Here is a 17,325-nt window from a genome sequence, read left to right on the forward strand (position 1 = left end):
TTGGTCGGGACATGACGGGTTAAAGTCACCATCTAAACCTCGGGACAAATATTCTTCATAGCGTAAAAGTATTTATTTATATTCCAGTTGCCTCTTTTAATATAGCTTTAATCAAGTAAAATTTTCACACATTATATGCCAATGAATAAAACTAACATTAAGTCGTTTGGCAGCAAAATGTTTATGGGAATCAGGTGAAGACTGTCTGTACACATGCATGCCAAGTTTTGATGTCATCTTCCTGGAAAAACAGATACTTGTGGTTTCGGTTGGCAGCTTCGTTTTTGCATGATTTCGCCTTCATAAATTATGTCTTCTTATAAAGTAGAGTCAGCAAATTCCCTTCAGCATTTGCCAGATGAAACATTAATCTCTATCTTAACTAAATGATAAGTGTTTCAAATTAAACATGTAGCGAGACTTCTAATACTATGTAACTAATGCAAACGGACCATTTGTTTATGCACTGTAGTAACTGTTCTGTAGTATTTTACTAAGCAAATCATAATTAAATAGGAAACAGCTATAGTAACCAATGATTACAATACTGAAGAATTTATGGACTCCTCATCACTAAATATAATGGAAGGGATTTAGAAAATACATGGCTGTGCGAGCCATGAGTACCTGACTGAGTTCATAATTACCTGGCTATTACTGGCAGCTCCTGAGTTTGTGAACGCTGGAACTGATGTGTTTTCTGGCACCACTAGCCTCAATACTAACTAGACATATGGGCATAATGGGGTTCCTCCTGTTGCCCTCAGTAACTGCTTCTGTCCTTACACCCTGCAAGGTAAACTCTTTCGCCTTTGCCTGCCAACTTGTACACTCACTCAAGAAAGTATCAGTGCAGAATGTGTTAAATATCATGACACATGGAACAATGGAAACTGGGAATTGTGGTTCTATCCTCTCACATGCAGGCATCCCAGACAATAGATGAGTGCTATATCAGATACCAGTTGTGTCCTTCATAATGAGCAAGGAGTGGGCGTAAATGTTATAATATATACAAGTGTTAACGGGCTGTCACTCCCACATGGTCGAATAATTCCAGATGACATTGGACCCAAAGTGCACCGATACTTTCTGGAGCTAGTGTCCCTTTCCTTCTTGGTGGAAGTTTGCTCTCATTCATATTGTCCCAAAGAAGGGTGACCATTCCCAGCCCTCTAACTATTGCTCAGTTGCTCTAGTATCCTGTATTTCAAAAGTTTTTAAGTCTATACTTATCAAAACATAATCAAAGAACATTTTGCACCATATCCTTATTTCTGATAGTCAGTATAGGAACAGCCAGGGATGCTCCACTGGCGATCTTCTCACCTTCCTTGCAGAAACCTGGTCATCCTCTTTTCGGGACTTTGGCGAAAATTTTGCCATTGCACTTGAGATCTCAAAGGTCTTCGATAGAGTCTGGCATAATTCTTTAATTTCCAAAGTGTCCTCATATGGTTTAACCTTCTATCTGTGTCTTCATCTCAAGCTTCCTTCTGATCGTTCTGTAGGTGCTTTTGTAGGTGGCCAACGGTTCATTTCCTAGGGCAATCAGTAGTGGTTTTCACCAACTCTTCCTCCTTTTTCATCAATGGCCTAAGCTGTACATTTAACTCTATCCACTCATACACTGATGACTCAACGCTTCACCTTTCCCTCTGCTTCCCACAGCGTTCACCTCCGCAGTTACTTCAACAAACAAGGGCTACGGCACACGTAATGTTTGACTTGGCTCATATCTCTACCAGAGGTAAAAGAAATCTTGTTTTTAATGCATCAAAAACTAATTTCTTACACCTTTTGACCCTTCAAAATCTACCTCAGGATTATCCTCTAATTTTAACTACACTCAAGCCTGCATCATTTCCGAACGTATTTGGGGTTTCATTCTCTCGGAATTTATTATGGCAAGATCTTATTACCTCTCGTGTAAAATCTGCTTCCAAGAGATTAGATGTACTAAGCCAACTATATGCCTTCTTTACCCCTGCACAGTTGTTGACACTATACACGAGTTATATTTGCCTTGGTGTAGAGTACAAATCTCATGTGTTGGAGGCTCTCCGCATATGGCTCTACTCAAAAAGGCAGAGTCAAAGGCTTTTGTCTCATTAACTCTCCTACTCCTACTTGCTCCCTTCAACATCTATCTCTTCTGTCGTACTGTTGCATCTTTATCTCTTTTCTATCATGACTTCAATGGTCACTGCGTCTCTGAACTGTCTGCTTGCTTCCCTCCACCACTACAGTAGGTGCATAGCATCCATCTACCGCTAAACTCTCATCCCTTTTCTGTCCACCCCTCTAATTCAAGAGGGAACCATTACTTCCATTCCTTCATGTATGCAACCAGTCAACTCCGGAACTGTCTTCCTCTGTCTGTTACTCCTACTACCTATGACCTCCAGTCTTTTAAACTGTGTGTGTCCAGGCGTCTCGAAATGAACAGATTTTGAATTTGGCGCTCTGTTGTGTTACTTTTGCTTTTTCTTGAAGGGAATGATTTGTAGGCATCTAGCCCTAGGTTAATTTTTCTTTGCATAAAAAAAAAACGAACTCACCAAGGTAGTTATATTCAAATCTTTCTCCTGTTTCAGAAACTTTTCGCTTTTGGGAGGCCCCCTTCCTCCTCAGAATCTTTGGTGGGAATGAAGTTCTGAAGTATTGCATTACGGCTGAGACTACATTGTACATCTTGCCCTAGGAGGTCAGAGCGATATCTCCTCTTATTTGATTTTTTTTTTTTTTCGGGGGGGGGAGCTGACCCTCTAAACATAATGGAGAAAAAGTGTATTTAGTGGAAGGCACAAGTGCTTGTGGGCCCTTTGGGCCCCTCACACTTGCTCCTGCGGAGGGCTCTCACGTTTATCTGCTGTTCTAGTATAACGTTGTCACTTGGATTTTTTGCAGCTAACCAATTGATCGTGTTATTTGCAGGTTCGGGAATGGAACCCAATTTGTCTGAACGCAAGTCTGAAATACTTTAGTTGTACCTCTGGGCAAAAATTTCTACGGAGATTCAATGCTGGGCGCCAGGAGTGGCGTTTTTTTGGGTCAAAATGTGATCGCTCATTAAATATAGTAAAAGTTTTTCATTTGAGATGGGACCAAGTTTTTTCACATCAGTGAATTTTTTGCGATTTCTGTGCCACTTTTGGTGCGGTTTTTGAATGTGTAGTTTCGGCTACCCAAAATACACACACACACACACACACACACACACACACACACACACACACACACACACACACACACACACACACACACACACACACACACGACCACTGCTGTAGTATAATAGATTATTAAGGAATCAGACGAACTGACCTGAGAAGCTTTGTTGAAATACATGATCTGACCTTCTCGTTTCTGATTGTTTTAATTTCTGGGAAGGGAGCTGGCCCTCCAAGATTCATTATATTCTGGGTATCACACCCCCCCAACAGCGCATTATGCAAGGGTGTCCTTTGTACAATATGTGCAAGGATATCAAAGCCATATCAGTCTTTTTTTTTATTATATCTGAGAATTTTTCATTTGGTGAGGCTGGGCTGACCCCTATAAAAATCATTGCTGAAAAATTTCATCTAGTGAATACCCTTCCTAGTAACCAGCTGAACTCATCTATGAAGTGTCATTCAGATCTATCAAACGGCCAATGAGGAGTTAAAACACACACACACACACACACACACACAACCTGAGTCCAGTGTAACGGTATAGATCTTTTCGGCATGACGTCACAGGTCATGTGACTTTTGTTTATGACGCTACACTGGACGTTTAGAGAGAGAGAGAGAGAGAGAGAGAGAGAGAGAGAAGTGCAGATTCCACAATGGTATTCCACTGTTGCGCCTTCGGCTGAAAGACATGGCAGGAAAGCTGGAGTTGGGTAAACCTCTGCTGGTTTCCAGCCAATGAGGAAAGGCAACAGAAGTGGATAGATGCCGTGAGGAGGGAGAATTGGCAGCCGACGGCCTACACCCGATTGTGTAGCAGGCATTTCATATCAGGTGAGCCATTCCCCACCCCCACCAACCCCACCCCCAACTCCCCCGCCACCACCCCCACCCGCCCACCGCCACCCCCACCTCACCACCATCCCCTACCATCCCTAACTCCCACCCCCCAAAAACCCCCTACCCCCCACTTTCGAACCCCCCACCGCCCACTCCCCGCGCCCCCAACTCCCATCCACAAGCCCCCCACAGTACCCCCCACCACAACCCAAAACCTTTACCCTCCACCCGCTACTCATTCCACCCCTTACCACCCATCCCCAACCTTCCCCCTCAACCTCACCCCCCACACCCCCAACCCTAATCACCCCCCCACCCCCCACCGCCATTCAAACCCTCCACCCTCCCTCCACCTCCTTCCCCCACTCCCACCCTCCACTCATTCATCAACTACTCGATTCCTATTTATTCTATACAATCCCCCCTGGGGGTAGGAGGGTTTCAAGAATACTCCCCCTCCTTGTCGTATGAGGCGATAAAAGGGTTGGTGGTGGGTTAGTGCCCCAACCCATAAAAAGAACTAACTAAACAAGCGAATAAAGCGCCTCGGACCAGGACGGACCATACGTTGACGACTAAGGAACGGACAAAGGACATTCTGAGGGTGGGAACATGGAATGTGAGAAGAGTGAATGATGATGTAAAAGAGAGAGAGATTATTCAGGTGCTTGAGGATGCAAGTGTGGATATATGTGGATTGACTGAAACTAAATGGAAAGGTAAAAGGGTGAGAGAAGAGAAATACGGTTTAGGAATATGGGTCCGGAGTTAACGAGAATGAGAGGGCAAGGGAGGGAGTATGTCTGATGATGAGCAAGAAGCGGAAGGAAAATATAAGAGAGTATGGAACAGTGGGTGCAAGGATTGTATGGGTGAGGATGAAAGTGGGTATACAAGCGTGGGCAATTGTATGTGCGTATGCGCCGACAGAGAACCGAATGGCAAGAGTGAAAGATGAGTTTTGGGCAAGTGTAGAAGCATGTATGGACAAATCTGAGAGGCATGAGAGAGTGTTTTTGATTGGAAACATGAATTGCAAAGTTGGGAATGTATGAGTGGATGGAGTGGTTGGTCAGTGGGGTGTGCCAGCTGAAGTAGATGGGAATGGTAATGCTTTGGTGGCCATCTGTGCTGGCAAGGGGTTGGCAATAGGCAACACCTACTTTCGGCATAAGATGATCCACAGGTATAGGTGGAGAGTAATGAGGAGGATGGATGGTGAACTTGTTGAACGAAAGGCAATGATAGACTACGTGTGTGTGGATGAGCGAATGAGAAGACAAGTGTTGGATGCAAGAGTGTGGAGAGGGTGAGGCAATGGAATCTCGGACCATCACTTAGTGATGGCCAAGTTACGGCTGCAAAGAAAATGGTTGAAGAGACGAAGGGGAAGACAGGACGAAACACATCCTGTGACAAGGGTGAAGATGTTGCAAGTTAGTGAGAAATTGACAGAGTATAAGTGCATAGTGGAAGAAAGATTGGGAAGGTATGAATTAGAGCAGATGGAAGGAGTGGAAGATGTATGTAAGATATTCATGTAAGAGATAGGCGCAGCGTGTTAGGTGGTTTGTGGAGTGAGGAGGAGATGCAGGGGTGTGCAAGGGACAGCATGGTGGATTGATGAAGTTAAACGAGCTGTGGAACAAAAGAAGAAGGCATATAGTGAATGGCTAGCGAGTAGAGGTAGGGGAGAAGATGAGAGAGAGAAGAGAGAGGTATATGTGAGCAGGAGAAGGGAGATGAAGAGACTGGTGAAGGAGAGTAATAAGAGAGTGAACGAAGAGTTTGGGAAGAATCTGAGTGTGAAATAGAGAGAGAGTAAGAAATTGTTTTGGAGGGAGGTAAAGAAAGTAAGGCAGTGTGAAAGGGATAATAGTAAGGGAGTGAAAGATAGGAATAATAGATTGTTGGTGGAGAAGAGAAAGAAATTCAGGAAATGGAAGGAGCACTTTGATTTGTTGAATGTAGAGAGTGAGAGCAGTGCAAGTATAAGTGGCTGGGGAATGGCTAGGAGAATAAGAGATGAGAGGAGGGAGGAAGAGATCAGTAGGGTCGAAGTAGTGGAAGCAATGAAGAAGATCAAGATGGGAAAGGAACCAGGAATTGATGGAGTGTGTGATGAAATGCTGAGGTATGGGGGTGAGATTATAGTGGAGTGGATATGGAAGTTGAGTAGATTGCCTTGGGAAGAGGGAAAGGTTCCAGAGGACTGGAAATCAGGTATAATTGTTAATTTATACAAAGGAAAAAGGGAGAGAGAAGTATGTGGTAACTATAGGGGTATTTGCCCTCTTAGTGTGACTGGAAAAATATATGGTAGAACACTCATTGACAGAGTTAGGTATATGACAGAGGAGCTAGTTGGAGAAGAACAAGAGGGATTTAGGAAGGGAAAAAGGTGTGTAGATCAGATTTTGTTCTAAGATGTTTAGTGGAGAAGTATCTAGAGAAGGGAAAGAAAGTATATGCTGCCTTCATGGACTTGGAGAAAGCTTATGACAGAGTAGATAGACAAGGTGTGTGGCAGGTATTAAGAATATATGGAGTGAAGGAGAAATTGTTGAATGCTACGAAGAGTATGTACGAAGGAGCTAGGGCTACGGTGCGAGTGGATGGTGAGCTGAGTTCTTTGATCTCAGTGTGGCACTGAAACATGGTTGTGTGATGTTTCCATGGCTGTTTAATATATACATGGATGGGGTTGTAAAGGAGGTCCAAGGTAGGGCAGTGGATGTGGGGATGGCTGTAATGAATGAGGGTGAGATTTGGAAGATTCCGGTGTTGTTGTTTGCTGATGACAGTATTGCTGAGTGAAGATGAATGGGAATTGCAAGATTTGGTGAATGAATTTGGGACAGTGTGTAGGAAGAGGAATCTGAAAGTTAATGTAAACATGAGTAAAGTAATGGTGTTTGAGAGGAATGAAGTCAAAGAATGCACAGTGAGGTTGGATGGTGAGGATATGGAGGATGTGAGTGCATTCAGGTTCTTGGGTAGTGTGATGAGTAAAGATGGAAGTTTTGGGGATGAAGTGCTTGAAAGGGTACAGCAGGGAATGAAGGTTGTTGGTTCATTGAAAACAGTGATGAGAAACAGGGAGGTGAGTATGGAAGTTAAGAAGTCACTGCATGATAGTATTGTGATCCTTACCCTGACGTATGGAAGCGAGGCATGGACCTTGCAAGAGGGGAAGAAGTCAAGAGTGAGAGTAATGGAAATGAGTTACTTGGGAGGAGCATGTGGAGTGACATGGAGGGACAGGTTGATGAATGAAGAAGTGAAGGAACGTTGTGGGGTGGATGTGGATGTGGTTGAGAAGATTAGGAGAAATACACTGAGGTGGTTTGGACATGTGGAGAGAATGGAGAATGAAAGACTGGTAAGATGGTGTATGTAGGTGAGGTGGAGGAAGGGAGAGGGAGGGAAAGACCAAGTTTGAAGTGGTGGGATGGAGTTGAGAGGTATATGAGGGAGGGGAGAGTGACTTGGGGGGAGGGTAGTCAAATGGTGGGTGACAGAGCGACTTGGAGGAGTTTTGCCTGCAGCCACCCTTTGCAGGACTAGGGCATCGGGCTATAGATACATAGAGAGTATATAATCCCTCCCCCCTTGGCCCCAAGTCGATAATTTCCTGATTACTAAGATGATCTACATGTACTGTATGTCAATTCCAGCTAGATATATTACACATATTTACCTTGAGGAATGCCCTGGTGAATTTTCACGAGGTGTTCACCAAACAGTGATAGAGATCGCATATCTGAGATCTGGTTTTGGTCTCCCGCATTCGAAACGGGTGGATTTCTCCCTAGATATGGTGTAAGCAGTCTATCTCCAAATAATTTATCTTGTTCCTGTACAGATCTTGGTGGCATAGATTCAGATTTCTGTATATATCTGACAGATTCATCTCTGACAGCTCTGTCTGGACAGCCATTACTGTGAGGAGTTTGCCGTCCAATATGGAGTCGTAAACAAAACCACGTGATTTCTGTGACGTCATTGGAAAAGGTCTATAGGGTGCATTGACGAAAATGACACATCCTGCTTTGTAGAACTGATAAATTAGCTAAGTACATGTAACAAAATACAGTGGTGCAGCCTCATGCACCAGAAATGCAAAATCCTCATTCTTTTTTTTTTTTTTTTTTTTTTTGATAAAATTTTTCTTGATGAGAGGGTATATAGATGTAAATCAAAACTGGATATGGGGACAATAGGAGCGTTCAGAAACTCCCCAAATTTACCAAACTTCACCTGATAATTTGAAAAAAAAAAAAATGCGTTCAACTATATTATTCTGTAAGTGTTTCCTTTATCACTTATTCCTAAATATAATTTTATGAAAATATTTACTCAATAAAATGAGGAAAAGAAGCTTCAGTATAATAAAGTTGAAAGGACTCACTAAACTAAACAAAATTTACCATCTAAATCTCAGGACAAAATTAATAATGTTCCTAGCTTAAAGGCGACTATTCTCAATCTCAGTCATGTCTTTTAATACAGTTTTAATCAAATAATATGTTCAGACTTATATGTTTATATATATTAGTAATATGAAGTAGTTTGGCTCCAAAATATTTAACCCAAGGCGTCCCGTCGACGTATGGGTACATTGCAACATTTTGTATTTGCCAGTCCCGATGACGTATTGGTACGTCGCGAAATTGCAAGGTTCATAATTTGCACAATTTTAAATCTGCGTGCGTCATTTTTCATACGTATGCACGGGACACCTTCCTCTATTCCTCTACAAGATGCCAAGTAGGGACAATGCCTTACACCGCATAACCTCCTCCCCCCAACACTCCATTGTCTCGGCAATTCACCTGTTACCAGTGACCTGGCCAATAAAGACATTCGGGGCCAGAGTGATTCCCCAATCAATGACAATGCGGAGGACAAAGTTTACATAGCATTAGAGGAAGAAACAGTCAGAAATGATGATCAGGTAATGTTGCAAAAGAAGGTCAGGTATGGTGATGAGTTAGTGAGTGAAATAATACTTATAATGCCTATATTACTGTTTGAAAACCAATATACTCTCGTACTACATATAAATTCATACCAAGTAAATAAATAAATACTATTTATGAGTGGTGTAAAATAGTTATCCTCCCATGGAACTCGTTTTCTTTGGTGCCAGCCTGTTAGAAAACCCAGTCAAGTAAGGAGGTACTGCTACCTGAATCGAGTATTTTAAACCTCAGGTGAGTGATTTCTCTATGAAATTTCGATGTTTCTCACCAAAAGTGGAGGTTTTGGCCAAAAAAAAAAAAAAAATCGAAAATACCTCGGGATTGGGGGGTGTCGGAGGTGCGAAATAGCTCGGGACATGACAGGTTAAAGGAAGCAAAATAGCTCGGGACATGACGGGTTAAAGGAAATAGATGAAGATCCTATGCACAAGCCCGCGTCAAGTTTTCTTCTCTTGCTGGAAACATCGGTATTTGTGATTTCGGTTGGCGGCTTCGTCTTCGCCTGATTTCAGCTCCATAAGTAATGTATTTTTATAACTAATAGTTGGTTCATTCTCTTCAGCATTTGCCAAATTAAACGTTAATCTCTAATAACTAAATGATAAGTGTTTTGAATTAAACATGGAACGAGACTTCTAATATCATGAGATGATATATGACAGTGCGAGCAGGGAGCAGTTGACCGAGTTTTTAATTAAATACCTGGCGATCACTGGCAACTCCTGAGTTTGTGAAAGTTCCTATTCCAAGATGCGTGTTTTAACCACTGGCGGCCATTTTTATACATGGCTGTCATCAGCATTTAACATACTGGTAGGTCGGCAAACAAATGAGATGGAAACATGATTTTAATGTCAACACCCACATCTTCCAGGCTGTAGAATCTGAACTAGTACTGATCATGTAGGTTATGGTGGCCATCTTGAAATATAAAATGACTGCCAGTAACATAAAACTGTTATTTTCATAACATTTTATAACATATAGTGGCTGCTGTAATCTATGTAAAGATATGCCACGTAAAATAATTACATACTTTGTGAGAATAGAATCTGTATTAATTAGCTTAGACCTAGGGAAAGGACATTGTATGGATTGCAACATGGAATGTAAGCGGTACGAATGATGAGGTGAAACTGGGAGAGAGATTATCCAAGTGCTTGGGGCTGCAGAAGTGGACATATGTCGAGTAACTGAGACTAAATTGTGAGGTGAGAGTGTGAGGGAGTGGGAGTATGGAAGGGGTATATGCCTGGGAGTAGGTGAGACTGAGAGGGCAAAAGAGAGTGTATGTATTACTGTGTCCAAGAGATGGAAGGAGAATATAAGTGAGTATGGATCAGCTGGTTCAATGATTGTGTGGGTAAGGTTGAAAGTGAGAATACAAGTGTGTATGACTGTGTGTGTGTATGCGTCAATGCGAGATAGTGCAAGCAGAGTTAAAGAAGAGTTCTGAGCAAATGTGGAAGCATCCATGGAAAAGTTTGAGAGGAATGAGTGTTTGTTTATTAGAGACATGAATGGAAAAGTAGGGAATGTGAAGGTGGATGGAGTAGTTGGTGAGCAGAGTGTTCCTGCAGAAGTGGATGAGAATGGCAGTGCTCTAGTGGATATGCGTGAGGGGAGGGGGTTGGTAATAACCAATACCCTCTTTTGGTACAAAATGATCCACAGGTATACGTGGCGAGTGATGAGAAGGGTGGGTGGTAAACTGAATTAATGATGGGCACTGATTGGTTATGTGAGTGTGAATGACGGGATAAGAATGTGTGTAATGGATGCAAGAGCATACAGAGGCTGGGGAAGTGGACACTCTGACCAGAAGTTGTTCGTGGTGAAAGTCAAAGTTCAAGAGCAATGGAGGAATAGAAGGAGGGAAGGACAGAAGGAAGTAGTCCACACAAGGAGGGTAGAAATAATGCAAGGAGATGGAAAAAAGGCAGAATATAAGAGAGAAGTGGAGGAGCCATTGCGGAAAAATGATTTGAAGGAGGTGGAAGGTGTGTGCAAGATTTTCACGGAAGAAATCTGTGCAGCATGTGAGGTGATGTGTGGGGTGAAGAGAAGACGGAAGGGGGTGCAAGGAATAGCATGGTGGAACGAAGAGGTGTGACAAGCTGTGGTGGAAAAAAAAACAACAATAAATGGATGAGAAACAGGGGCGTGGAGGAAGTTGAGAGATGGAAGAGATACTTATATGTAGAGAGGAAGAGAGAGGTGAAAAGATTAGTAGGAGAGAATAAGAAGAGAAAGGATGAAAAATTTAGAAGGAATTTGAGTGCAAAGCGGAGGGAATGTAAGGAACTGTTCTGGAAGGAAGTAAAGAGAGTTAAGCAGGGTGGTAAAGATGTTAGTAAGGGAGTGAATGATAGAAATGGTAAATTACTAGTTGAGAGGGGAGAAAAAGTGAGCAGATGGAGAGAACACTTTAAGGAAATGTTAAATATAGAGAATGAAAGTAATGCAAGTATAAGTGGCTGGGGAATGGCTGGGAGAAGGAGGGTGGTAAGAAAGGAGGATGAGATCAGTAGGATGGATACAGTGGAAGCAAAGCAGAAACTGAAAATGGAGAAAGCCCCAGGAACTGATGGAGTGTGTGGTGAAATGATGAAGCATGGGGGAGAGATAACAGAATGGATATGGAAGGGGTGCAGATGGATATGGTGTGCAGATTGGCCTGGGAGGAAGGAAGAGTCTTGAAGGATTGGATGTCAGGTAAAATGATTCCCTTGTACAAAGGAAAATGGGAAAAAGAACTGTGGTGTAATCATTGGGGCCTTTGTTTTCTAAATGTATTACACAGAGCATATAGTAGGATCCCCACTGGCAGAGTTAGGAAAATAACTGAGGAATTACTTGGAGAAGAAAAGAAGAGGTTATTTAGACCAGATATTGGTCCTCAAGTCGTTTGTGGAAAAGTTTCTAGAAAAGGGAAAGAAGTTGTACACAGCTTTCTTGGATTTAGAGAAAGCTTATGACAGAGTGGATAGACAAGGAATGTGGAAAATACTAAGAATATATGGAGTAGATGGGAAGTTATTGAATGCCCTGAAGAGTACATTATATATGAGAATGCTAAGCCTGCTGTGCGTGTGGATAGTAAACTGAGTGAATTTTTCTCTCTGAATTTTGGACTTCATCAGCCGTCGGGACTAGCATCTGACCATATTCCATCTCTGAAATATTTCAGTGTTTCAGTAACACAGAAAGTAAGCATCTTACTTTCCTGTACAATTTCCTCGAACTGTCAGCACTAAACTACATGCATATTACACACCACAATGCCTTTTATAAAATTAAAGAAAAAAAATGGCATCTCAACACTCACCCTAGGAGTCCCCGGGGGGGTGACGGCCAAGAAAGATGTCCGGAATCACTGTCTGAGTCACTCTTTCTGCATTTCTGCATCATTCACGGCCTTTCCTCTAAATTTCTCATTGTTGATCACCACCTCTTTTCCTCTAAACGTCAGCTTCTCGTCCGTACCGAGACTCAGCTGTCAGAGGCAACTGACAGCAAATCCTTCTCCGTGTCCTCCTAATTTCTCTATACTCACATCAAAGCGAAAGGTAGCTTTTGTGTATATGTACGCAACAACATATCTTGCTCTCTTTTCCTGAAAGTGAATCTTCTGAATTTTCTGGCTTCGGCTATCCCGTCATTCTCTGCCTAAATATACCTATGCTGTTTACTTATCCCCTAATTCTACTGACTATGAACATTTCTTTGACTATCTTACTTCTAAGATGGAACACATCTTGTCAATTTCTCCTTTCTATGAAATCTCCGTTGTAGGTGCTTTTAATGTTCACCACAACCTTTGACTCTCCTTTCCTTTCACCATTCCACCTGGTGAACAAGCCTACATCTTTTCTATCCTTCATGACCTAGAGTAGCTTGAATAGCACCCTACCTGTATCCCAGACCACCTTGGGAACAGGGATGCGTGGTATCTGCATGGTTGTTCAATCTGTGTATGGATGTGGTTATAAAAAAGATAAAATGTTGAGCAATGGATCTTGGAGTGACCCTAACAAGAGAGGGCAGCGTTTGGAAACTTTCTGTATTGTTGTCTGTTGTACTGTATTGTTAAGTGAAGACGAAGTGGAACTGCAAAGTCTGATGAATGAGTATGGGAGATTGTGTACAGTAAGATGTGGAATCTAAAGGTGAATGTGGGGAAGAGTAAACTTATGGTCTTCGAGAGAAACTAAGCCTCTGAATGCACAGTATGGTTGGATGAAGAGGAAATGGATAATATGAGTACATTTAAGTACCTAGGTGGTGTGTTGAGTAAGGATGGAAGTTTGGAGGATGATGTACTTGAAAGGGTACTGCAAGGAGTAGTAGGGGTAGGGGTAGGCAGCCCCGCCCAGGGAAGTACTACCGCCAAGATAACGGGAGACACAGGGAATAGCCTGGATTCCATTTTCTCTCCTAGGCCTTGGTAGCTGGTTACACATCTTTCTGCCTCAACCATCAGAGGGCATCAGGCTGCCCTCTGTACACAACACACACATCCACATTATATCACATTGCCTTAAACCAGCTATCCTCTCTCCATAAAACACCAATCTTGTCATTACATATCATATACATTTCACAACACCCCCCTGCTCCCCCCCCCCATAAAAAGAACCATGGCTGCTGCTATACTGGGAATTAGTGCGGTGGTTTTTCGGGTGACCACCACCGGCAGGGCTGGTTCGTTTGCACAGGGCCCTCCCGGTCGTCATCAAGCGACTGTGCCACCTCCAGTGTTGCGGCGCCCTAAATCTGCTCGTCAGTGCAGTAAAATTTTCTTTTGCAATAGTAGGGGACCTCACTCCAACATCAATTCTGTTCAAAATTTCCTCCAGTTTGAATCCCGTGATCTGCTATTTTTAACAGAGACACAAGTAAGCTCCACCTCTGATTTAGCTAGATTTAATTTTCCTGATTATATCTTGATTCAAAATTTCAGACCCAAAGGAGGCTTATGTTGCCTTGCTAAATCAGAAATTGCCCTGGAGGAGATTACTAAATTTAATTGTCCTTATTTCGACTATTCCATATACAAATTAAATTCTTTTGGTAAAATTAAGTATTTCTGTTGTGTTTATCGTTCCCCTAATGCCCCTCCAGAGCCGAGTTTATTTGACTTTCTGTCTTCACAACTAAGTGTCCTCAGCATTAATAATGCATCAGAAATTACTATTCTGGGTGATTTTAATGTCCATAATGTTGAATGGCTCAGTTATTCAGCCAGAACTGATGACTCTGGTCTTGAATGTGAGCTATTTGCAGACTCATTTAATCTCACCCAGTTAGTCAGTCAACCCACCCGTGTACCAGACAACCCCGATCAAAATCCCCACCTATTGGACTTGTTTCTAACAACCAATTCAGATAATTATGATGTCGAAGTGAAGTCCCCTCTCGGATCCTTGGATCAATGTCTGATTCAAGCCACCAGTTTAACACCTACCACACCCTCCTGCTCTGAACAGGTCGTGGTAACTAAATGGCACTACAACAGGGCAGACTGGAAGTGACTCCATAATTTTTTCATGGATGTTCCTTGGACCTCCTTTTTCTCCCAAGATGCAAATTCCACATTGGGCCACATGCAGGATTTGAAAGTCGGCATGGAAAAATTCATTCCCCATCAAAGTTACAGAAAAAGATGTAATTTTCCTAAATGGTTGGACCACAATTGTGCTAGAGTAACAGAACATAAAACAATTGCCTATAACACTTATACAAGGACCAAAACCAAAGAAGCCTTTAACTATTATGGAAATATCAGAAACCATGCTAAAACTATCATCAATCTTTCTAAATCAAACTTTCTGCGTAGACAGGCTAACAAACTACTAAACAACCCAAATGATAACCAAATATTCTGGTCAACCCTTAATTCATTCAAAACTAACTTCACTACCTCCTCTTCCATTCCACCTTTACAGTCCCCCAATGGAGATCTAGTAAGTGACCCACGTGGAAAAGCCAAACTTCTTGTTGACATTTTTTCAACAACCTCAACCCTAAATACAGAAAATTACAATATTCCTGTACTTGATTTTGATTCCCCTCAAATACCTCTTTTCATGATTCACACCAGATAGGTACAAGCTGCATTACAGAATCACTAACAGACAAAGCTGCTGGTCCAGATGAAATTCCTTCAATAGTACTTAAATAGTGCTCCTCAGTGTTGGCTCCTGTATTGGCAAAATTTTTCCACTTATGCATCCGTACTTCAAGTTTTCCAGCCTCTTGGAAAGAAGCAAATATCCATCCTGTTCCTAAAAAGGGGGCAACTTCTGATCCATCAAACTATAGACCAATTGCAATAACTTCCATTCTTGGCAAAGTTTTTGAGACGCTAATTAACAAACACTTAATCAAGCATCTAGAAATTAATAAATTAATCAATGATCGGCAGTATGGATTTAGGCAAGAACGTTCAACTGTAGACATTCTTTGCCTTCTTACCCATCATTAACAAAACAATAGACCAACATGGTGAAACACACACAATAGCACTAGATATATCTCAAGCATTTGACTGAGTATGGCACCGGGCCTTAATGTCTAAGATGCACACTATGACCTTGCATCACTGGTCCCTCTAATTTCTTCTTACCTTCATAATAGAAAAATACGGGACATGGTAGATGGTATTTATTCTCAGTTTCATTCCATAAATGCCGGTGTACCTCAGGGATCAGTTTTGGCGCCAACTCGCTTTCTCATTCATATAGTTTCCTCTTGTACGTTATTGATGAATACGATGTCAATACGTAGACGAGTGACTCCCATCTGAGACTCTCGAGGTCAGTTCCTAATGTTCTGTTGCCAGCTCTAACGTGTGGAAATGAAGCTTGGACATTGTTAGAAGGACACAAGTCAAGAGTGAGAGCAGTGGAAGTGAGTTATTTGAGAGAAGCATGAGGATTTACAGTACTTGGAGAGACAGACTGACAAATGAGGAATTTTGAGGGAGCGTTGAGGTTTGGATGTGGATGTGACAGAAAAAGTTAAGAGAAATACATTGAAGTGGTTTGACCATGTTGAGAGGATATATAGAGAGATACTAATACGATGAAAGTGTATGTAACTGAAGTGGAGGGAGGGGGGGGGGAGAAGGAGGGGAAGGCCAGGATGAAGTGGGTGAATGGAATGAATAGATGTATGAATGGGGAGGATGTACGGTAGGGGAAGGGCAGTGAAATGGCAGGGGGCAGGGCGACATGAAGGCGATTTGTTTGGTGCCACCTCTTATGGGATTAAGGCATCTGGCAATAGATAGATATATAGATAGCTTTGACTGGGGCTTCAGCCCAGGTCAGAGGTAGGCTTCACATCTGTAATAGGCAATTTCCTCGAAGAAGTCCTTTTTTGTATTTAAACTTTAAAATATGAATGAAAGGCAATTATGGTTGATACAAAACAAGCACAATCATCATAGCTACCACCATCACCACCACAGCTACTACCACCACCATTATTGCAACTACCGTCACCACCACCACCATCATAGCAACTACTATCATCACCACCACCATCATAGCAACTACCATCATCACCGCCACCATCATAGCAACTACCATCATCACCACCACAGCTACTGCCACCACCATTATTGCAACTACCATCACCACCACCACCATCATAGCAACTACCATCATCACCACCACCATCATCACAACTATCATCACCACCACCACCAAAACCACCAGCCATTTTCTGCTGAATAAAATCTTCTGTTCGTAGCATCGGTGAAGTATGAGACATCGCACAGTAGATGTGCAACTCCCTCCCTCCCTCTTTCTCTCTCTCTCTCTCTCTCTCTCTCTCTCTCTCTCTCTCAACTTCTTCACGTGGACGTTTTGTTTATTACACCTAATTGATGTTGTGGCCCCAGGTTCAAATGAAGGTGAACACAGTAGACTAGCTCAGAGGGAGGTGAGCCTCATAGACTGGAGGTTGCATGTTGCTCTCCTACAATTCATCCTCTTTCGGTGCAGACAGGGAGGGAAATAAAGGACATACGTATAGCCGGAAAACCGGAGCGGCCAGCTATATCAACGCCACGGCATGTACAGTAAGAACCCGTTTCTGCCACCATTATATTCATACAACCACCGAATAATTTTTTTTTCAGCTTAGGGTAAATGTGAGTGTGAAAGGAGTAGAAAGAAACTCATAAACCTCTATTTTCTTTTATTCTTCTGGTTACTAAACGATTATATTCAACTCAGGGAAGATCTCTAGTAACGAAGTGTAAGTGAAGGCTACATCTAACTCCTACAGGTCGAAGAGGTTTCATCACAACT

Source organism: Coenobita brevimanus, chromosome 15 (assembly GCF_032717465.1).
Source record: "Coenobita brevimanus isolate Jiangsu-jjx chromosome 15, ASM3271746v2, whole genome shotgun sequence".
NCBI classification, from domain to species: Eukaryota; Metazoa; Arthropoda; class Malacostraca; order Decapoda; family Coenobitidae; genus Coenobita; species Coenobita brevimanus.